The sequence below is a fragment of the Bactrocera dorsalis genome, chromosome 6 (genome assembly GCF_023373825.1).
Source record: "Bactrocera dorsalis isolate Fly_Bdor chromosome 6, ASM2337382v1, whole genome shotgun sequence".
NCBI classification, from domain to species: Eukaryota; Metazoa; Arthropoda; class Insecta; order Diptera; family Tephritidae; genus Bactrocera; species Bactrocera dorsalis.
This window is the reverse complement of record NC_064308.1, coordinates 30,488,709-30,513,646: the sequence shown is the minus strand read 5'-3', so window position 1 is coordinate 30,513,646 and position 24,938 is coordinate 30,488,709. Positions and strand designations below refer to the sequence as shown.

Sequence of the window (24,938 nt, the reverse complement as noted above, 5' to 3'; positions counted from 1 at the left end):
GCATTCTCAACATGTAAACAACAAACATCTGGCAATGGAATAATCCACTGCGATAACCAACTCCGCATCTCAAGTAATAGCAAGATAGCAGATATCGAATTACAACAAAGAAGTCGCATGCAGATAACAGCAGCCGCATTTCATTAGTATAAATAGCTGTAAGATCTTATATTAAAATTTAGTTCTTAAGAATATCAATAAAGGCACGCATTTCGGCGTATAAATAAAATTGTTTAAATTCTTGAACTCATATCGTGTAAACGATATTAACTCGTGTGAGACGTAAACATACATATGAATACAAAAATACAATATTGTGCTGAACAACTAAACCAAAAAAAAAAACCGGGCGCGATTCGTATGAATTTCTTATTTATTGGCATATATGTATGTTGAAAGTTACAGTTAATTTTTCTAAAAACTGTATACTTTAATAAAACGGTTGCTACCAAACTGTTTGAACGGTTGATTTCCGGGAAACCGAAAACAGTTTGGTACATTACACATATACATCCAAATATACTATGTATGAACAGTATATAGTATAATATATAATTATATACACTGGTCGGCATATATATTTTGTCATAGCATTCATTTGACCTTTAGACTCTTGAACTAAGTACCGGTGCATTATTAGAACCGAAAATGATGATGAAAGAGAAGTGCAAATTAATAACTGTAAATATGCGAAATATTTCGTCAATTGTCTTTTGTTTTTTCGTTCTGCTGATAAGAATGCCGGCAAGCAACGATTTTTGCAGCGGCATATATATTTTGTCATTGCGTGATTTAGTTGTTTCTAGGCAAGCTGAAAGTGTGGTTCAAGAATATTATTACAAGTTTTCATTAACATTGCATAAAGTTGATCTTTTAATATTTAAAATGGTTAAAACATCTGAGCTGAGCACCAAAATAAGATCAGAAATTGTGATCAAATACAACTTGGGTTTTTCCGTAATAAACATCGCTAGGGAATATAATTTGTCTCGTCAGACCATTTACTATCAAATCAATAAATATAAAAAATGTAACGATGTCATCAATGTTCGCCGTAAAGGCAGAAATCGAAAGACAGGACCTGATGCCGACCGTCTTAACGTCCGTGCTTTTAAGAAGGACCCTCTAAAAACACCAAAGGCTGTGTCCTTGGAATGGAATGAGACTACATCCACTTCCATAAGTGAGAGAACAATACGCAGGCGTTTGATTGAAGCAGATATGAAAACATATATTGCAAAGCCAATACCTTTTATCACCCCAAAAAATAGACTAAAGCGTTTGGAGTTCGCGAAAAGGTACATCACCAAGTCCCCTTCTTTTTGGCGTAAAATCCTGTGGACGGATGAGAGTAGTTTTGAATTCCACTCATCTCAAAAGAAAGTTTTTGTACGAATTAACAAGAATTATCGTAAAAAAATTGCTCCTGTGTGTCAAAGAGTAAGCCATGGGGGTGGGAGCGTAATGTTCTGGGGCGCAGTTTCATACAATGGTGTGGGAGACTTGGTTCCCATAGACGGATCCATGAACCAGAACCGATATTTAGAAACCTTAAACAATTATGCACTTCCTTCCGGCGACAAATTAATAGGAAAAGAATTTATTCTCCAACAGGACAATGCTCCATGCCATAAGGCGAGATTAATTACTAGGTTCTTAAGGGATGTTGGGGTGGAAACCCTCGATTGGCCACCACAAAGTCCTGACTTAAACATTATTGAAAATGTGTGGTCGCTAATAAAGCGAAATAGAAGCACTGATCTGACCAGGACAAAACCAGAAACCATCACTGAGGTCACAATGAATTGGAAAGAGATTCCTTTGCAATACCTCCAAACCTTGGTCGATTCCGTCCCGAATCGCCTCCAAAAGGTCATAGACACCAAACGAGGTTATATTTTTTATTAATTTCCAGTTTAAAATAGATTTATAAAACAAAATAGTGAATTAAGATAAAAAAAAATTTTTGTCAAAAAACTTATGCCACCCATGAAAGTACTTTGTTTTTAGTTTTAATTAAATAAAAAATCTAAATCAATGTTAAACATGAAAAATTGTTGTATTTATAATTTAATATATTGTAACTAAATGAACTATGTACAATCCATAAATACTTTTCTCTTTAAAATAAATAAAATTTCAAACCGAAACTGAGGCATCGCCATGTCAAAATATATATGCCGACCAGTGTATATACTGGCATATACATATAGTTATGTCTGTTAAAGGTCTAGTTATGTTTACACTTGTGTACCCAAACACACAAAGTTTATAAAAAAAACAAAAACATTTTCAAGTATTCACTTGACAACATTTCCGGCAATAAACCTTATATACAAAACAGTATAAGCAGGATTGCGCTAAGTAAGCTAAGGCAATTTCGAAAATTAAAAGAAAAGGAACAATATCAACCATACATATATGCACAATATTCACAACGTATGTACATATACATATTACATATATTACTAAAGTTGACAACAAAATAAATTAACACGCACTCATATGTATGCATCAACAGATTGAAATATCATTAAATTCCACAAATTTGCATTTGTACTAAAAGTGTATACCTGCACTTTGCCATTTTCTCAACCCGCGTTATTCGTACGGCAAAATAATATACACGCATACATACGGCATACAATTTGCCTATGCCGGTATATAAAGGGTGATTTTTTAAGAGCTTGATAACTTTTTAAAAAAAAAAAACGCATAAAATTTGCAAAATCTCATCGGTTCTTTATTTGAAACGTTAGATTGGTTCATGACATTTACTTTTTGAAGATAATTTCATTTAAATGTTGACCGCGGCTGCGTCTTAGGTGGTCCATTCGGAAAGTCCAATTTTGGGCAACTTTTTCGAGCATTTCGGCCGGAATAGCCCGAATTTCTTCGGAAATGTTGTCTTCCAAAGCTGGAATAGTTGCTGGCTTATTTCTGTAGACTTTAGACTTGACGTAGCCCCACAAAAAATAGTCTAAAGGCGTTAAATCGCATGATCTTGGTGGCCAACTTACGGGTCCATTTCTTGAGATGAATTGTTGTCCGAAGTTTTCCCTCAAAATGGCCATAGAATCGCGAGCTGTGTGGCATGTAGCGCCATCTTGTTGAAACCACATGTCAACCAAGTTCAGTTCTTCCATTTTTGGCAACAAAAAGTTTGTTAGCATCGAACGATAGCGATCGCCATTCACCGTAACGTTGCGTCCAACAGCATCTTTGAAAAAATACGGTCCAATGATTCCACCAGCGTACAAACCACACCAAACAGTGCATTTTTCGGGATGCATGGGCAGTTCTTGAACGGCTTCTGGTTGCTCTTCACCCCAAATGCGGCAATTTTGCTTATTTACGTAGCCATTCAACCAGAAATGAGCCTCATCGCTGAACAAAACACGCGCGCGAAACACATTTCGAACCGAACACTGATTTTGGTAATAAAATTCAATGATTTGCAAGCGTTGCTCGTTAGTAAGTCTATTCATGATGAAATGTCAAAGCATACTGAGCATCTTTCTCTTTGACACCATGTCTGAAATCCCACGTGATCTGTCAAATACTAATGCATGAAAATCCTAACCTCAAAAAAATCACCCGTTACATACATATAACGTACATAGGGTACATAATTAAATAAAATTTTAAATTACAATTTAAATATTTCTGTGCGGTAAATGCAACCGTTTAATAAAGAAAAATTACATTCGGTTAATTACAAAAAAAAAAAAACAAGAACGAGTTGTTGATTCGGAACAGTGTTTGGAGATGTTCAAGGGTAATAAACCCGAGTTTTTGCGTCCATATGTGATAATGGATGAAACATGGCTCCATCATTTTACTCCAAAGTCTAATCGGCAGTCATTCGAGTGAACCTGCTGGAAAGCGTGAAACAACGCAACAGTCGGCTGGCAAGGTTATGGTGTCTTTATTTTGGGATGCGCATGGATTAATTTTTATTGAAGACCTTAAAAAAGAAAGAACCGTCAGCAGCGACTATTAAATAAACTTACTGGCCTGCTTGACGAAAAAGAGCAGCATTTGAAGAAAAAGAAAGGTCTGATTCACCAAGGCAATGAACCGTCTTACAAGTGTGTGAAAACGATGGCAGAAATCCAAAATTTAGACTTCGAATCGGTTCTGCATCCACTGTATTCTCCAGATCTGGTTCTCAGCGACAATTTCCTGCGCTCGGAGATCTTAAAAGAATGTTCGCTGGCAAGAAATTTTCGTCGATAGAAGAAGTTATCGCCGAAACTGAGGCCTATTTAAAACAAAGGGCAAATGATAACGCAACAAGAAAAAACGTTAACTTCGGTTGCACCGAAGCTAAATACCCTTCACAGGTGCATTTCTGTTAGTAACTATCTGTTCAGTTTGTATGGCAGCTATATGCTATAGTAATCCGATCTGAACAATTTCTTCGGAAATTACATAGTTGCCTTAGTCGGAAATTATATAATCTATACCAAATTTCGTGAATATGTCTTGTCAAATATGAAAGTTTTCCATACAAGAACTTGATTCCGCTCGTTCAGTTTGTATGGCAGCTATATGCTATAGTTAACCGATTTGAACAATTTCTACGGAGATTATATTGTTGCCCTAGAAAATAATTTATACCAAATTTGGTGAAGATACATTGTCAAATGTCAAAGTTTTCCATACAAGGACTTGATTCCGATCGTTCAGTTTATATGGCAGCTATATGTTATAGTGGTCCGATATCGGCCGTTCCGAGAAATGAGCAGCTGCTTGAAGAGGAAATGACGTTTGCAAAAATTTCAAAAGGATATCTTAAAAACTGAGGGACTAGTTCGTATATAAGTTAGCACCCCATACATTCAAAAGTATCATATGATGCAGTAATATCATATGATACAAAGTAAAATAATATGATACCACTAAATCGCTGAGACTGCGACACGTGTAGTGGCAACCTATGGGAAGCGCAACGTCAGCGAAGTGCCAACCTGTGGGAAGCGCAGCGTCAGCGAACTCCGTACCCGTTGCAGCGGCAAACATAGGTCTAGAGTTAAGTATAATTAATTGTAAATGTTAGTTCTTAAGTGAAACTCAATAAAGGAGCATAGCTCCAATAAAATATTTTTTTATTAAAACTATAAAACGTTTTATTAACTGGCGCCCGAGCAGGGACCAGCGAGCGTAAAGTAGTAATTGCCTGAAAATCAAAAAGTAAGGCAACGCGAACGGTAGTGACAGTGAAAAAAATAATAGAAAAAAAAGCCTGAAAATCAAAAAGTAAGGCTACGCGAACGGTAGTGACAGTGGAAAAAAAAAAACAACAGGAAAAAAAAGCCTGAAAAAAAGTAAGGCTACGTTAAAAGTGGAAAAGAAAACGCAAAATTATAATACTGTGCTAACGAGCGGCTACAACGCAACGTGGGATTTCTAAACGCCGAGGGACCTCAGTACTGTTAAAGAAAAGGGACAACCCCGGAGCGCAGCACAACATCCCATGGAAAGCTGGGAACACCTAATGTAAGATTTATAAAATATTATATTTTAATACTATTATAAAGAATACGGAATTTAAATTGAAAAAAATAATTATTCGACACAGAAAAGAAAAAAAAGAAATCATAAAGAATTTTATTATAAATAATACGGAATTTGAATTGAAAGAAAATAATTATTCGACACGAAAAAAAAAAAAAGAAATTATAAAGAATTTTATTATTAAGAATACGGAACTTGAATTGAAAGAAATTAATTATCCGACAAAAAAAAAAGCCTTCAGTTATCGTAAACTTTACGAAAAGATTCAAATATTGTCAAAGAAAGTACTATTGCAAAGGAAATTTTTTTTTAAATTAATTAACTTAAAAGAAAAGACTATTATAATGCCGGATACAGCCGAAGAGCTAATTGAGCAGCTAAATCAAATGAGGCTAGATTATGGGCAAACCACCCATCCTCCAAATCCTTCCACCCATCCTCTAAACCCTCCCACCCCTAACCCAACCTTAATAACGACAATAGTCCGTGAAGTACTCGAACGAATGAGTACGCAGACCGTAACAGACTTTACAGAACCCGACCATAGCGTGACACTAAACGCGAATAACATAAATGAACTAGACAAAATTCCGGACATGGTGAAATGCCTTAGGGAATTCTCAGGACGACCAGGAGAATTTAACTCCTGGAGGAAGACCGTAGACAGGATTTTTAAAGCCTACGAGGGAGTCAAAAATACCCCCAAATATTTTGCAATACTTCATACTATCAGGCATAAAGTAACTGGTGATGCCGACACCGCACTAGAGTCATATAATACTCCACTTGATTGGAGCCAAATTAGGAAATGCCTTATGATGCATTATTCAGACAAAAGGGACATAGGTACCCTCGAATATCAGATGACCACTCTGGTCCAACGCTACGACGACATTCCGACCTTCTATCAAAGAGTTTATCAACACCTTTCACTCATATTAGACAAAATTTCATGCCTCGAGCTAAGCGACGAGTCCATACGGGCTATGACGAACTCATATAGGGACAAAGCTCTCGACACATTCATAAGAGGACTAAATGGCGATTTACCTCGTCTTCTCAGCATGAGAGAACCGACGACCTTGCCACAAGCACTGCATTTATGTCAAAAGCTTGACAACATGACATATAGAATGAACCACGCGAACAGTACACACAAACCCAATATCCAACCACCACCACGACCTCCCCGAAATAACAATTTTAATAATTTCAATAACAACTTTAATAATTTCAATAACAATAGACCTTTTTACCCCGAATTAACGTATTCCCATTCCCCCAGACGAAGTTTCGACCAACATCCATTCGGTCGTCAATCACACCGATATCCCCAACACTATATGCAAAATAACCAAGGATTCATGCCAAGATTCAACAATTACCCGAACAACCCTCACATTACCAGAGAAAATACCTCCTTTAATAACAGACCGAACTTACCACCTAAACCACCGACCCCAATGGAAGTAGACCAATCAATACGTTCAAGACAAATCAATTATCAGAATAGGCCCAATACATTCCAGGACAATCGACCACCGAAACGTCCGATTTCCGCACAACTAACTCACCCTCCAAGCAAAATACAACGAAATTTTTTTACTAACGCAGTAGAATCAGACCCCAACGGGATATACGACGACAATTTCTACGATAGCAATTACGACAATGCAGGAAAAAACGAGCCTGATACCATTAATTTTTTAGATTAGCGCCGTCTTCGCTGCCTTATTACGAATTTAGGACAAGGCGCGGAGACACAATAGATTTTCTTATCGATACCGGATCCAATAAGAATTACATCCAATCCACTAGAATTAGGAATCCAATTCTAAACGAAAAGCCCTTTACGGTGAAATCTGTTGCCGGAACAATTGAAATTACTCACCATACCTTCGTCGACATTTTCGGACCAACAGTAGGGAAAATAAAATTTTTTATATTACCAACTCTAGGGTCGTTCCACGGCATAATAGGCAACGACACACTTAAAGAATTAAAAGCAATCATTCATACCGACAAAAATTTGATGACAATTTGTCAAAGTATAAATATAACGTTAAAGCAAGCACAAAATATCTCACGAGGTGAATAATGTGGCAATCAATACTCCACATCTCTCATTACAACAACGAAACAAAATTAATAATATTATCGATAAATGTCCAAACCTTTTTTCCGATCCTGATGAAAAACTTACCTACACCACCCTCGTTAAAGGTGAAATCCGGACAACAACCGAAACCCCCGTCTATTCCAAGCCATACCCGTATCCCATGGCATTAAAATACGAAATCGAACGCCAAATTGAAGAACTCTTAGACAACGGAATAATAAGGAGATCGAAATCTCCATATAACTCCCCAATTTGGATAGTTAACAAAAAGGCAGATGCCTCTGGCGAAAAAAAATTCCGAATGGTCGTAGATTATCGTAAACTCAATTCAGTTACGATTCCCGATAAATATCCCATACCAGAAATTAACGAAGTCCTTGCAAATCTGGGAAACAATAAACTATTTACTTTTATTGATTTAAAAAGTGGGTTCCATCAGATTCCACTTCGCGAGTCAGACATTGAAAAAACAGCATTTTCCGTAAACAACGGAAAATATGAATTCCTCCGCTTACCTTTCGGTTTAAAAAATGCTCCGGCCACATTCCAAAGAGCACTAGACGATATCCTTCGTCAACATATAGGAGTAAGATGCTACGTTTACATCGATGATGTAATAATATTCGGCAAAAATGAAGAAGAACATTTTAAAAACATAGAATTAGTATTTCAAACCCTAGAAAATGCTAATATGAAAATCCAATTAGATAAATGTACATTTGCTAAAGAAGAGGTAGAATTTTTAGGATATGTAATCAGTTCAAATGGGATAAAAACCAACCCTGAAAAAGTAGAAGCAGTAGCCAAATTTCCAGTTCCACAAACTCTGAAAGAATTAAGATCCTTCCTAGGTATGTCAGGTTATTACCGACGATTTATCCAGGATTACGCAAAAGTAGCTAAACCATTAACAGCACTGTTAAGAGGAGAAGCCGGTCATGTCTCCAAACGGAACTCGAAAAAGATAGAAATAAAATTAGACAACGAGGCTTTAGAAGCATTTAATAAAATAAAAAATACTTTAGTATCCAAAGATATAGTTTTAGCGCATCCAAATTTCGATAAAGATTTTGAACTAACGACTGATGCCTCAGATTTCGCATTAGGTGCCGTCCTATCGCAAGACGGTAGACCAATTACTTTCATATCGAGAACTCTAAGTAAAGCCGAAGAACATTATGCCACCAATGAGAAGGAAATGCTTGGTATAATATGGTCACTTAATTCACTTAGAAATTACCTCTACGGTTCAAAAAAAGTTAAAATTATCACCGATCATCAACCTCTTACCTATGCCTTAAGCCATAAGAATACTAATAGTAAAATGAAGCGATGGAAAGCCATTTTAGAAGAGTATAACTACGAACTAACTTACAAACCTGGTAAAACAAATGTAGTTGCAGACGCACTTTCAAAGATACCAATACAAATAAATTCACTCACACCTACGACTCATAGCGATGAAAGCTCAAGCCATAATTTAATTCCTTGTACAGAAGTTCCAATCAATGTTTTCAAAAATCAAATTTTTTTCAAGATTGACGAAATATCCTCATATCAATTTAAAATAATTTTTCCAACAGTGCATAGACATATAATTACAGAGCCAGAGTATAACGAACAGTCATTGATTTCATACATGAAACGATACCTTAACCCATCCGTTATAAATGGAATTCATACCGAAGAAAGGATAATGGGTATGATGCAAAATATCTATCCTATTCATTTTAGTAGCATTAAAAGCCGATATACCCAAAAACTAGTTGAAGATGTTAGTGATGAACAAGAGCAGGAGAACGTCATATTAAAAGAACATTTAAGAGCACATAGGAATGCCACAGAAAATAAAACACAAATTCTCGAAACAAAATATTTTCCCGGTATGTTAAATAAAATAAAACGAATAATAGCCAACTGCACCGTTTGTAAAGAAAATAAGTACGAGAGGCATCCTAATCAACCGAAAATTGCAGAAACTCCATTACCAACATATCCAGGACACACGGTTCATATCGATATATTTTTAACAGAGGGAAAAATAGTAATGACAGCTTTAGACAAATTTACAAAATACGCAGTAACAAAAAGCCTAAATAGCAGAGCAATAGAAGACGTCAGGAAACCTTTAAGAGATATTATATTTTTCTTCGGAGTACCAAAATTAATAGTTATCGACAATGAGCCATCTTTAAATTCAGCCTCTCTAAAATTTATGATGAAAGACGAGTTAGGAATAGAAGTCTACACTACTCCTCCATACAAAAGCCAAGCTAACGGACAAGTGGAAAGATTCCACTCTACATTAATTGAAATAATGCGCTGCATAAAAGAAAACGGTGGACACAGAAATTTTGAAGAACTTTTAGAAAGAGCAGTATCCGAGTATAATCATTCAGTTCATTCCACTACACTTAAAAGACCAGTAGACCTATTTTTTCATAGGAATGTTACATTTACCCCCGAAGACATAGAAAGAACTAGACAAAGCAACTTAGAAAAATTAGCTGAGAAACAAAGAAAGGATATCGAATACCATAACAAAAATAAGAAGGAAATAAAATCATATCTACCAGGACAAATAATATTTGTTAAGAAAAATAGGAGATTAGGAACTAAGTTAAGTAAACCCTACAGTAAGGAAATAGTTAAGGAAGATAGAAATAGTACCGTGTTAACTGAAAAAGGACAAATAATTCACAAAGGTAGAATACGTAACTAAATATGTACTGACATTTTTTTCCAGAATATTACTACCGCTATGCCTGGCGGAAGTACAGATCCTCGACTACTCAAACTCCCAATTAATAACAATAGAAAAGGGAACGGCTAGACTACAAACAGGAACATTTAGGATAATATATGAAATTGACATAGAAAAATATACGGACACACTAGACCACATAGAAGCGACTATTAAAATTGAAACTATCCGCAAAAACCCTAATTACCCCTTCATATCCCACTTAATAACACAGATAAGAGCCCAACTTAACAATCTAAAAGTAGAGCAAAAAATTAAAAGATCAATAAATTTCTTGGGTAGCGCATGGAAATGGATTGCAGGAAGTCCAGACCATGAAGACTACGAAATAATTTCAAGTAAGATAAATAATGTTTTACAAAATAACAATAATCAGGTATTAATTAACAAACTTACAATAGGCAAAATTAGCGAGATAACAAATATTACGAATAATATAATTAAAACCATGCAAAACGAAAAGAGTTTAGAAATTGAAGCATTTTTACAGCTAAAATATAAATTAGAAATAATTAAGGAAGAAATTTTAAATATTGCATACGCAATACATTGGGCAAAAGCCAATATAATAAACTCTTTTATCTTATCAAATGAAGAAATAAATATTGTGAAAAAAGTAATAGACAATGACAATATTCCATATGTTAATTTAGACGAAGCACTCGAATTCTCCGAAATAAAAATTGCAACCAATGGCAAAATTATAATTTATATTGTTAGCCTCCCAACCGTAGATAACCAAAATTGTAAAACCTTAGATATTAGAGCAGTAAAAAATAACGGGAGAATCAATAAAATCAATTTCAATACAATTCTAAACTGTGAAAAGGGAATTTATGGAATAGAAAATTATTGTAAAAAATACAATTCCTTACAAATATGCTTAAGCAATAATGTAATAGATTTAAGTAATGATACTTGTATAAATAATCTTTTAAAAAGTCGTTTGCCAAACTGCACGGAGGTCAACAACCAACATATTCCAACCATAGAGGAAATGGGACCAGGAATAATATTTCTAAATAAATACAACGGAGAAATTTCAATAAACAACGAACTAAAATTTTTAAACGGGACCTTCATCATTTTGTATACCAACGTAACAATCGTTATCAATGGAAAAAAGTTCTATAACGAAGAAAGAGCAGCAAGTAAACCACTAGCAGTCATCCTTCAACCGTCATCCGCACCACTCAATATAGAAGAATTTCTTTCGCTGGACAGCTTAACTTCAACAATACAAAAAAGTAAGTCTGTTAGAAGCAGCAAACAGAGTAAAGCACGGAACCAGCATCACGCTAATCATCCTTTTAATATTCATCGCCCTAATTTTCGGGAAGAAACTTCTAATCAAACAAAAAGAAGATGAACCCAACAAACTCTCACAGCCGGCAATAGAAGGTCTCAACCAAATTTTTAATACACCTAAAGATTCAAACGAGGACGTTTGAATTTCAAGGGGGGACTAGTTAGCACCCCATACATTCAAAAGTATCATATGATGCAGTAATATCATATGATACAAAGTAAAATAATATGATACCACTAAATCGCTGAGACTGCGACACGTGTAGTGGCAACCTATGGGAAGCGCAACGTCAGCGAAGTGCCAACCTGTGGGAAGCGCAGCGTCAGCGAACTCCGTACCCGTTGCAGCGGCAAACATAGGTCTAGAGTTAAGTATAATTAATTGTAAATGTTAGTTCTTAAGTGAAACTCAATAAAGGAGCATAGCTCCAATAAAATATTTTTTTATTAAAACTATAAAACGTTTTATTAACTTATATACAGACAGACAGACAGGCAGACAGACAGACAGACGGACATGGCTAAATCGACTCACCTCAACGTACTGATCACTTATATATATTCTTTATAGGGTCTCCGACGCTTCCTTCTGGGTGTTACAAACATCGTGACAAACTTAATATACCCTGTTCAGGGTATAAAAAATTAAAAATATATACGAAACAAAAATAAAGCAAACAAAAAACCAAGAATTGGTAGCCAAAGCGCATATTAACATTTAATTATATATTCTATATTCAAAGACCAAATCGGCACATTTTCAGCAATACTCCTTGTTAACATATAAGCAAGCAGGATTGCAACAACATTTTATGCACATAACACGCTTTTGCTTTCTCTCATTATCGCCCGTATACGCAAGTGTAAACTAACGAGTGCGAAGCAATAAATAAAATAGAAAGAAAACAAGAACAGACTAATAGCACAACTATTAGGAATACGAAGCAATAAATAAAATAGAAAGAAAACAAAACAAATTAATAGCACAACTATTAGGAATAAGGAAAACGAAACACTCCTTCGTTAGTTAGTTCGTACATTGCGTATACAACAAAAATACAAGCTTATAATAAGGAAAACGAAGTACGCGTTCGTTATTAGATACTTGTGTATACAACAAACATACAAACCGCTTATCTTAAAGATTCAAACGTATTTATTGCTACCAGAAATACACTGAGAGAAGTTTTTTCTTTCTCATGTTTTCAATTTTTACCTATTATCTAAATGAACGGAGATTGTAAGAAATCTAAATCGATTCAATATCTGAAAGTACAAAAAATGATTTCGGAAGAAAAGAGCCCATGAACACCTGCTGAAGCTACACGCTCAAAGCAAGGTGCTACAAAGCAAAAAAAAATTAAAGATATTTCATATACTAAATTTATTGCTGAGAGTGACAGTCTAATTCGATACTGCACTCGATTTTCATCTTCACCGATTGCAGACAATTCTGAATCGGTGTTAGAAATAAAAAAAAAATCTAACCAATTTCTGAAAACGTCTCCAAGTTGCGTATGACGCAATTCTAGAATCTGACGAATCAGATCTACCTGAAAATTTTAAATCCTCGGCTTGCTCCAAATACGAAAACTGCTTAGACTGGTAGGAAGACACAAAAGCAATGATATCAGATCAATTAAAACTTATTAAGTCAATTTCACCTACTCCCCACCAGAGTAGAGTTACCACAATTGCAAGCCCAAGAGGCTAGTTCAGGCATTCATCTCAAAGTGCCAGCGTGTGATACGGAAATATTTCATGGAGGTTATGAACAATGGCCGTCCTTCCGGGACATGTTTACAGCCGTGTACATAAACCATCCAAAATTATCTCAAGCGCAAAAATTGTATCACCTCCGATAGAAAACTAAAGGTCAAGCAGACGTAATAGTCAAACAGTTCGCTCTTATTGACGAAAATTTCAACTATGCTTGGGATGCTCTAAAAGCTCGCTACGAAAACGAAAGAATATTAGTCGACAAACAAGTCACAATAATAATGAATTTACCAAAAATTCAGAAAGAAACAAGTGAAGAATTTATAAAACTTCAATCCACTGTTTCAAATTGCTTGTCGGTTCCAGCGTCACAGAATATTCCCACAGACAATTATGCTCCGCGGCATTACCGGAAAAACCTTTGCTTCTGTGGGAGCAATCGCTCTCATCACGAAGAAAATGCCCAACGTGGCAACAAATGAAAGATTTCTTAACTACCCAATATGAAATCGCGGAAAGGGTAGATAAAAAAACGGTCAGAACTAAAAATGTTCAACACGACCTAAATCGAAGTTTCATTAGACCCCAAGCTAGTAACAACCACAATTTAAACAGAAGCTTCTTTAAAAATCAATCGTTCATATCCGAACAATATAACCAAACGTCCTGCGAACTGTGTAAAGGAGGGCATAAGCTGAAAGCTTGCAAAAAGTTTTAAAAACTTAATATCAATGAAAGCAACAACTTTGTCAGAGCAAAAAGACTCTGTACAAACCGCTTGTCCCACTCACATAATCACAATAACTGCGAAAGCAAATTCAATTGCGTATATTGCCAGAAGAGGCATCATTTCAATTAAAACGCCAGAAGATCAGTATTGTGAATACTTTTACAAAGCCACAACTATTAGATCAGGAAATGGTCGGTATGTCGTACGGCTATCATTTAAACAACAATTTTCAGATACACTCGCCATAGGTCACTCTCGCAAAAACCTACTTAGAAAAGGGGAGCTCAAACAACATTATGATAGTGTCTTAGAAGAATACCACCTTTTAGATCACATGGAGGAAGTAAGCCCATGCGAAAAAATCATAAAAGGCAAATATCACTCATTCTACTTGCCACACCATGCAGTAGTAAAGCCTGACAAAAAAACAACAAAAGTTAGAGTTGTCTTTAATGCCTCCAGATGCACTAGCTCTGGGAATTCCCTCAATGATATTCTATTCACGGGACCCACCCTCCAACCAGATTTAATGCTCCTCGTATTAAATTGCCGTATATACAAATACGTTTTCAATGGGGATGTTGAAAAAATGTATCGACAAATAGTCGTACATAAAGATGATCAAGATTTTCAACGAATTATTTTCCGAAAATCTCCCAATAGTCCACTACGCGACTTTAAATTAAAAAACAAGTACCTTTGGCGTAAACTGTGCCCCATACCTCGCTATTCGTACACTCCACGAACTGGCAGAAGACAAAAAGTCAGAATTTCCTCTGACAACACAAGTCTTAAAAACACAAACGTATTTGCTCGCTTCGTCGCTCGACGTGGCTTTCCATCCGAAATGATGAGCGATAATAGCAAAACATTCATAGGAGACCAACGAGCCACAGAAAAACAGTTTGTGGATTTCTTAAAACAAGTGTCCCCTGATATCGTACAAAAGTACGCTCCCCAAGGTATCAATTGCCAATTTATACCTCCAAGCGCTCCTCATATGGGTGGTTTATGGGAATCAGCTGTAAAGAGCTTCAAATCTGATTTCAAGAAGCTAGCCGGCAGCTATAAATTTAATTATGAAGAATTCACGACATTATTAGCTAAAATTGAAGCCGTTCTCAACTCAGGGCCGCTCACAGCACTATAGCAAGATCCCTCCGACTTCACAGCCCTAACTCCAGGGCATTTCCTAAAAGAAGCACCCTTTCTGGCCACAAATGAGCCAGGCGTGCAGTCGCTATCCTTATTAAATAAGAAATATAAACAGAAAATGTGCCAAAAGTTGGAGATTGTGTCCTGATTCATGACGATTGCCTGCCACCTACCGAATAGCGGCTGGGCCGCATAGAGAAGCTTTGTCCGGGCTTCGACGGTCATATTCACGTAGTCGATCTCCGTACGCAGTCCGGAAAGCTAACACGACCGCTCGTCAAATTATGCTTCTTACCGATCGCCGAAAACCGCGAACCGGAAACCGATAAACCGCTAAAGTAAACCGAATATAAAAACAAAATAAAATATAAGTTATATAAATATACGAGGGCTGTCCGATAAATAACCGACCTCAACGTGAAGCTAGAGGCACATCTGAAAAAAAAGTTTCTACTTCAAATTGTGGATATTATAATAAGCTACTCGCCAAAATTTCAGAAATTTATCTTGCGCAATTATCTGTTGACAGTCGTTTTTGGAAGTCTATTTCGGTGATTTCCCCAAAATGGAAAAAATTGAATATCGAACTGTAATTAAATTTTTATTTTTGAAAGGCAATACGCCTTCACAAATCAAAGATGAGTTGGACTCTGTGTATGGTGACTCTGCACCATCGTTTACCACCGTAAAATTTTGGGCAGCTGAATTTAAACGTGGTCGCAGGAGCTTGGAAGATGATGAACGTCCTGGGCGTCCAAAAACTGTAACCACTAACGATAACATCGCTAAAGTTCATCAATTGGTACTAGACGACCGCCGGATTAAAGTTAGGGAAATAGCTGAGATTATGAAGATGTCAAAAGAAACTGTTTGTCATATATTAAGCCAAGATTTGGGCATGAGAAAGCTGTGCGCGCGTTGGGTGCCGCGTTTGCTTACGCTAGACCACAAACGTGCGCGCATGAACATTTCCAGCGCTCTGTTGGCTCAGTTTAGAGGCAATAAGACCGAGTTTTGGCGCCGATTGATAACTGTAGACGAAACTTGGATTCATCATTATACGCCCGAAACAAAAAACCAATCTAAACAGTGGATTGAAAAGGGGGAACCAGCCCCAAAAAAACCTAAAGCTGTGTATTCGGCTGGGAAAGTGATGACGAGTGTTTTTTGGGACAGCCATGGAATTATTTTTATCGACTATCTTGAAAAAGGAAAAACTATAACAGGAGCATACTACGCATCATTATTGGACAAGCTAAAGGAAGAAATTTCGAAAAATCGGCCACATTTGCAAAAAAAGAAAGTCTTGTTCTACCAAGACAACGCACCATCTCACACCTCAACAGTCGCCATGGCGAAAATCCACGAATTGCGGTTCGAACTGCTTGACCATCCACCTTATTCACCGGATCTAGCACCAAGCGACTTTTTTTGTTACCTCGACTTAAAACTGCGCTCGGCGGCCAGAGATTTTCGTCAAATGAGGAGGCAATCTCTTTCGTAAACTCGTATTTTGCAGACAAAGACGCCAAGTACTATTTGGAAGGGTTGCAGAGATGGGAGCATCGCTGGGAGAAGTGTGTGGAGTTACAAGGAGACTATGTAGAAAAAAAAAAAAAAAATTTTAAAAAGTCGCGTGCATCATGGTTAGGTCGGTTATTTATCGGACAGCCCTCGTATATATATATATAAAATAACTCTCGAAACAACATAAGTAGTCGATTAATCTAATGGTCCACTCATGCCGCATAACGTGGCAGCCATGCTCATATGTCCTATATGTAACCACATTCTAATTTAAATAACACTCTTCCATACAGATCAATATGGTTGCAGACATACCAGCATCCCCGACAGCAACCACTCGGTCGGCTGTCAATGTGCCACGCCAAGCGGCTGCCCCAGTCGCAGCGCCCCGAACAACCACACCAACGGCGCCTCGGAGTAGAACGGTAGCATTGCCGTCAACACCCCCGCTAGGAGCAGACCCACAACGTCTTTGATGCCCTCTATGTCGTCGACCCCACCGGCTGCCACAATGCGTGATCTTTAAGGGATTGCCACCTCAGCAACGCCAGCTGCTCGTCTGCCTGCCTGACGCCTATCCACCAAACCAACGAGTGCACTTCGGGCAACCTGTGCCAGATTTGTATGCGGCCGCATTATACCATGTTGCACCGAACCACTCGGAACACCACCAGTCAACATACTGCCGGCCGCAACCGCGGTGCAGTACGACGATCCCCATTAAGCCGGGATGCACGGTCCCGTCGAACAATAGGGCGATCATCATCCCGTACCCGGCGGCCACACAATGGGGTGTCAACACGACGCCAGCAACAAAGACCGCGTCCGCGCCGCACCTCAGGACTCAGCAGCGTCGTATCCACTCTCCAGCAGCTTCAACGAACTCTTGGCTGAAATATTCGCCTAGGGGGACCGGGATGGCTAAATGAGCCTTAGTCGCCGGCCCCACACCACAACCATCACTAACACGCACACTCGCTTCGACATCACCACACTCAACATCAACACCACCCACACGCGAGAGCCTAGGATCCACAAACTCAAACGCACACCACACTACTCAACATAAAAAGGGTTAGGCTATACACAAGTCAGTATTGATTCGTCTGTTGCTGAATGCACGTCGCTTTTTCGCCACGCACCGCTAATTATCCCCATTTACACCGATCTCCATAATTCACGAACATAATTTTGTGAATATAATAATTTTAATAATATTTTATGAACACAATTGTGAAACTAACGCGTCCGGAACACCCTCTATACGGCCATAAGAAGGCGAATTTCTATTGTACAATAAAATCGTTTTTATCTGGTAAATAGAGTTGTGAAATTGAAACCGGAGGTTTTATTTTAAAACACACAATTTGGCAAAAGTGGTAAGTCAAGCGGGCAGTGAATAAAACAATAATCCTAAGTGAAAACCTTTTAAGTCCAGAAATAGACTTAACCTCATTATATACACCGATAAACATTAGTAAAATCAAAACTGTACAACACAACGATATTGTCGAACTCATTTCACAAAACAACACTACACTTTATATATTAATAATTATTATAACCACTGCACTTATTTTATTATTCTTATACTCAAAATATGTTACTCAAAATTCATGTATAAAGCTATATGCAAAATTAAGAAAACAAAATCGGAATCGGCCGCAGGAAATTGAATTAGAAGAGGCACCATTGCCCACATTGTACCCATCTTTCCCAGCCCAAGTATAGGCTTCTCTTTAAGGGAAGGGCAGTTACGCATTCTGCCATACACACACTGTTTATAAATGTTGTTTACAGTATTTCGATGTTAATGCTCTAAGTGCCCTGAATGTAGCTGTAGCAAAACTGCTTTGTTTGCAGTTTTGGTAGAAAAACGGTACTGAACTGTGAATGTTAAATACAGTCTTTCACTTCAAAAACTAAATTTGTAGATTTCGACCTTAGTTATGTCATTCTTGTAGGTTATGTAGATAAGTTAATACTTCACAGAGTTTTGATTTAATGAAATTTAGCTTTCCTATTTATTTTTTTTTTTGTTTTGGTTCAATTATTCTAGATTTTTATTTAACTTCATAAAATTATTATTTTTAATAGTCCCACAAATTAACTTTATTAACTTTTAGGTATAGGTAGGTTCCTTTTGGTCTTTTTGGCGACCGACTGCGCCAGTTATGTTAGTATTATATTGATATACAACATTTATTTAGGAAATGAATCTTAAGACTGACTTATAATATTCTTATTATGCTTATACGAGACCTTAATATCGTACATACGTATTATATATCGTAATGAGGTTAGTGGAGGGATAGTTGCCAGATTGCAGTGTTTACGTAGCCTTTGGTGTTGAAGCCAATGATATCAATATCATCGACAAACGCCAGCAGTTGATAAAGGGTGATTTTTTAAGAGCTTGATAACTTTTTAAAAAAAAAAAAACGCATAAAATTTGCAAAATCTCATCGGTTCTTTATTTGAAACGTTAGATTGGTTCATGACATTTACTTTTTGAAGATAATTTCATTTAAATGTTGACCGCGGCTGCGTCTTAGGTGGTCCATTCGGAAAGTCCAATTTTGGGCAACTTTTTCGAGCATTTCGGCCGGAATAGCCCGAAATTCTTCGGAAATGTTGTCTTCCAAAGCTGGAATAGTTGCTGGCTTATTTCTGTAGACTTTAGACTTGACGTAGCCCCACAAAAAATAGTCTAAAGGCGTTAAATCGCATGATCTTGGTGGCCAACTTACGGGTCCATTTCTTGAGATGAATTGTTGTCCGAAGTTTTCCCTCAAAATGGCCATAGAATCGCGAGCTGTGTGGCATGTAGCGCCATCTTGTTGAAACCACATGTCAACCAAGTTCAGTTCTTCCATTTTTGGCAACAAAAAGTTTGTTAGCATCGAACGATAGCGATCGCCATTCACCGTAACGTTGCGTCCAACAGCATCTTTGAAAAAATACGGTCCAATGATTCCACCAGCGTACAAACCACACCAAACAGTGCATTTTTCGGGATGCATGGGCAGTTCTTGAACGGCTTCTGGTTGCTCTTCACCCCAAATGCGGCAATTTTGCTTATTTACGTAGCCATTCAACCAGAAATGAGCCTCATCGCTGAACAAAACACGCGCGCGAAACACATTTCGAACCGAACACTGATTTTGGTAATAAAATTCAATGATTTGCAAGCGTTGCTCGTTAGTAAGTCTATTCATGATGAAATGTCAAAGCATACTGAGCATCTTTCTCTTTGACACCATGTCTGAAATCCCACGTGATCTGTCAAATACTAATGCATGAAAATCCTAACCTCAAAAAAATCACCCGTTAGAAGTAGAAGATTGTACGTTCTCGATTAAGTTCTACAGCTCGAATTATTTTCTCCAAGAGCAGATTGAAGAAGGTGTACGAAAGAGAGTTGTCTTGCCTAAAACATCGTTTGGTATCGAACGACTCGGAGAGTTTCTTCCCGATCCTGTTGGAGCTTTTGGTGTTGCTCAACTACTATTAGGCACTTGATATACAGTGAGTCACAGTCAAAAGTATCCACTTGAGTTTTTTGTATTGAAAATGCGATTATTGATAGTTAATAATTAAATTCAATTTTATTGTTTTTTATATTTGAACATTAACATCTTAACTTAAAATTAATAAAATAAAATTAACGATATTTATGTAAATTCTAAAAAAAAAAATAATAATTGTAAAACAAAATCATTTTCTACCTCACAGTGAAAAGTATCCACGATAAAAGTTTTATTGAAAATAGGATTTTCGTAGGTGGTTAATACTTGGTATGATATCCTTTATTGTCCTTTACTGCTTTGAGCTTTTTTGGAATAGATTTAACCAAATTTTCAGTGTAAAAAGATTGAATTTTTTCCCATTCTTCTTGCAAATCTTTTTTCATACATGCTTGAGATGTTATGATTTCTAATATTTTTCTCCAAAATACTTCATAAATTTTCAATAGGATTCAAGTCCGGGGATTGGGGAGGTGTTTGAATCACTTTTGGACAGTTATAAAGCATCCATTCTCGAACAATGTGGGATTTGTGTTTGGGGTCATTATCTTGATAAAATTGGAATGTTGCCCCCAACCCCAATTTTTCGGCACTACTCTTCAAATTATCTTTTAGAATGTTTAAATAATACATCTTATCCATGATTCCTTCGATAAAAACTAGATTTCCTACGCCGGCAGCACTCATACAACCCCATACCATTACAGAGCCTCCTCCGTGTTTTACGGTTGGAATTGTGTGTTTAGGATCCAAGGCCTTATTCGCCCTACGCCATATCTTACTTGGTCCATCCGACCCAAACATTTTAAACATGCTTTCATCGGAAAAAATAACTGACTACCAGAATTCAAAATCCTATTTTTCATGTTCCTGAACGAACTCCAATCGAATTTGGCGGTTTTTGGGATTGATGAATGGCTTTTTTAGTGCAACTCTACCATGAAGACCATTCTTACGCAAGATTCTCCGAATGGTTTCTGGGTTACACTTTTTGTTTAGATATTTCTACGCGATTTCAGCAAGTTTAGGTGCACTAAGCTTCTGATTATCGGCCACCTGTCGAGGCAACCACTTTCCGTCTCTTCCAGAGAAAATTTTTTTCTCGCTGGTTTTCGGCTTGTTGCAGATACGATTCTCCGTTTTGTGCCTCAATATAATTTTTTGGACAGCAGATCTAGTAATATTGAGTATTTCTGCAATTTTCCGTTGCGATTTTCCTAGTTCAGCATGATGAATGACTAATTTTCTTTTGACAATCGTTGTGTGGCGTCCCATGGTCTTAATTCCTCAAAAGTGCACTCCAAATGGACAAACTTATGCGTAAAGTGTAAGTGTACAATAAACTCACCTTATAGGCCACTCACAATTTTTGTTATAAGGAAAAATGCACTGAATTTCGAAATTCATTTTAAAATTTTTCATTTTTATGCAGTTCAAAATTGGTATAACCAAATGTGATTTAAAATTTAGATTAAATCGTTAAATGTATGTATATTATGTATACAAAAATTATCAAAGTAATTATAAGTTGTTTAAAAAACGTTAAATGAAATGATGAAAATTATTACAAATGACTTTAATATAAATCGAAAAACTTTAAACGTATATAAAGGCGGGTAGCGAAAGTGAACCGGGATGCTGCGGAAAGCGAAGAGCGATGCTGCTTGATCGACGTCGTATCAACGAAAGGTGCGCGAGATCTTTTCTCTTTTCCTTTTGTTCCAATTAGACTGCCGAATGTCATCGCGTTTGGGTGCATGTGCGTGTATGTGTGTTAATGTGTGGTGAATTGATGCAGATGTGATGCGACGTCGCTACTCATTTAGCCATCCCGGCCCCCCTAGGCGAGTATTTAGCCTAGAAGCCGCTGTAGCTGCTGTAGCGTAGCTACAACGCTGCTGAGACCTGTTGACCGGCGGGATTGCGGCCTAAGCTGATGGCGTCGTGTTGATGTTGCCCGGTTTTGGCGCCAGGGACGGGATTCTGCTGGAGGGGGTCCGCGCCGGCGGTATGCCGTCACAGGAGTCCTTTGAGAACGCCTGACGTTACCACTGGCGCGAGGAGCCGGTGGGCGCCCGGAGTCGCGTCTGCTAGTGCGGTGCAGCAGCGTATGATGAGCCCGCACACAGATTTGGCAACGATTAGGTGATGGGCACTACTGAGTTGCGTGGGAAGTTGCCAGACAATTCAGACAATACCCGTGCGCCTGTGCCACCTGCTGGCGTTGCATCGGCGGCATGCCTTTGAATATACCGCAGTGCGATAGCCGATGCGGGCGGCGGCATAGTGGACAACGAATTCGTTGCAGATCCGCTGGTAATGCTGGCGTGCTTTGACGCGGAGCCGTGGTCGCGGTGGAGCCTGTTGTTGTTCGAGGCGCTGCCGGTGCAGTGTTGGTCCAGGGTGCTGCTATTGGGGCAGCTTCAGAGCGAGGGGCGGAAACTGCCGAACCCATGGTTGGCGTTGACGATGATGCCATATCCACGTCCATATTACTCTGTGAGAGAAATGATGGTATTAGAAATATACTGGGAAATTTACAATAATATGGACTTTTGTGCCACGATATGTGGCATGAATAGGATGTCATTTTTTTATCAGACATTTATGTTAAGTCCTTTGTGTCATTTATGTTATTCGAGGTTTCGATTTGGTAAGCGGTTTATAAGTTTTATCGATTTATTGTTTCATTAACATTATCATCTTGTATAAGGACGCAGTCTCCAAGCTTTGGTGCCTTTTCTTGAGTTTTCCACCGGTATCTCTTGTCAAGGTCCTTTATGTAGTCTTCCTTCCATCGGCGGCTGAAATCATGATGGAGAATTTTAATTCGTTCCCATCTAACGGGTGATTGTTTTGAGGTTAGGATTTTCATGCATTAGTATTTGACAGATCACGTGGGATTTCAGACATGGTGTCAAAGAGAAAGATGCTCAGTATGCTTTGACATTTCATCATGAATAGACTTACTAACGAGCAACGCTTGCAAATCATTGAATTTTATTACCAAAATCAGTGTTCGGTTCGAAATGTGTTTCTCCCGCGTGTTTTGTTCAGCGATGAGGCTCATTTCTGGTTGAATGGCTACGTAAATAAGCAAAATTGCCGCATTTGGGGTGAAGAGCAACCAGAAGCCGTTCAAGAACTGCCCATGCATCCCGAAAAATGCACTGTTTGGTGTGGTTTGTACGCTAGTGGAATCACTGGACCGTATTTTTTCAAAGATGCTGTTGGACGCAACGTTACGGTGAATGGCGATCGCTATCGTTCGATGCTAACAAACTTTTTGTTGCCAAAAATGGAAGAACTGAACTTGGTTGACATGTGGTTTCAACAAGATGGCGCTACATGCCACACAGCTCGCGATTCTATGGCCATTTTGAGGGAAAACTTCGGACAACAATTCATCTCAAGAAATGGACCCGTAAGTTGGCCACCAAGATCATGCGATTTAACGCCTTTGGACTATTTTTTGTGGGGCTACGTCAAGTCTAAAGTCTACAGAAATAAGCCAGCAACTATTCCAGCTTTGGAAGACAACATTTCCGAAGAAATTCGGGCTATTCCGGCCGAAATGCTCGAAAAAGTTGCCCAAAATTGGACTTTCCGAATGGACCACCTAAGACGCAGCCGCGGTCAACATTTAAATGAAATTATCTTCAAAAAGTAAATGTCATGAACCAATCTAACGTTTCAAATAAAGAACCGATGAGATTTTGCAAATTTTATGCGTTTTTTTTTAAAAAAAAGTTATCAAGCTCTTAAAAAATCACCCTATATTTAATATGGATAGCGACTCCACGCTTGGCTCAGGTATGGCCAGAATGGGTGCTCCTTTTAGAAAATGCCCTGGGGTTAAAGCTGTGAAGTCGGAGGGATCTTGCGAGAGTGGTGAGATAGATCTGGAGTTTAGTACGGCTTCGATACGAGTGAGTAATGTAGTAAACTCCTCATAATTGAATTTATGGTTACCAGCCGTTTTCTTTAAATGGGACTTAAAGCTCTTTACTGCTGATTCCCAGAGTCCGCCCATGTGAGGAGAACATGGGGGTATGAATTGCCAATCGATCCCTTGGGGTGCATATATTTTGACAATTTCGGGGGATACTTTTTTCATGAATTGTAAAAACTCCTTTTCCGTGGCTCTTTGAGCTCCGACAAAGTTTTTTCCATTGTCGCTCATAATTTTTAAAGGAAATCTGCGTCGTCCGACAAAGCGGCCAAATATTGCAAGAAAAGCCGCAGCGGTCAGATCCGAACATAGCTCGAGGTGTACTGCCTTTGTTGTAAAACATACAAAGACAGCCACATACCATTTTCTAAATGAGGAAGACCTTAGCATTGAGGCCTTTATATGGAAAGGTCCAGCAAAATCAACCCCAGTAATGGTAAAGGGTAAAGCATAGTTGCAGCGCTCAGGTGGTAGGGCTGCCATGATCTGCGTACGCATCTTGTGCTTGTACATAGCACACTGTTTACACATGAAAATGGTTCTTTTAATTTGTGGCTTTAGTCGCGGTATATAGAACTCTTGTCGGACCATTTGTTGCATCAAGCGATGCTCACCAT

General features: G+C 37.9%; 1 pseudogene; it reads right to left on the bottom strand.

Moving 5' to 3' along the window:
- Positions 1-20,640: 20,640 nt before the first annotated feature.
- On the bottom strand, positions 20,641-24,719 carry LOC125779441 (uncharacterized; annotated as a pseudogene).
- Positions 24,720-24,938: the final 219 nt, after the last annotated feature.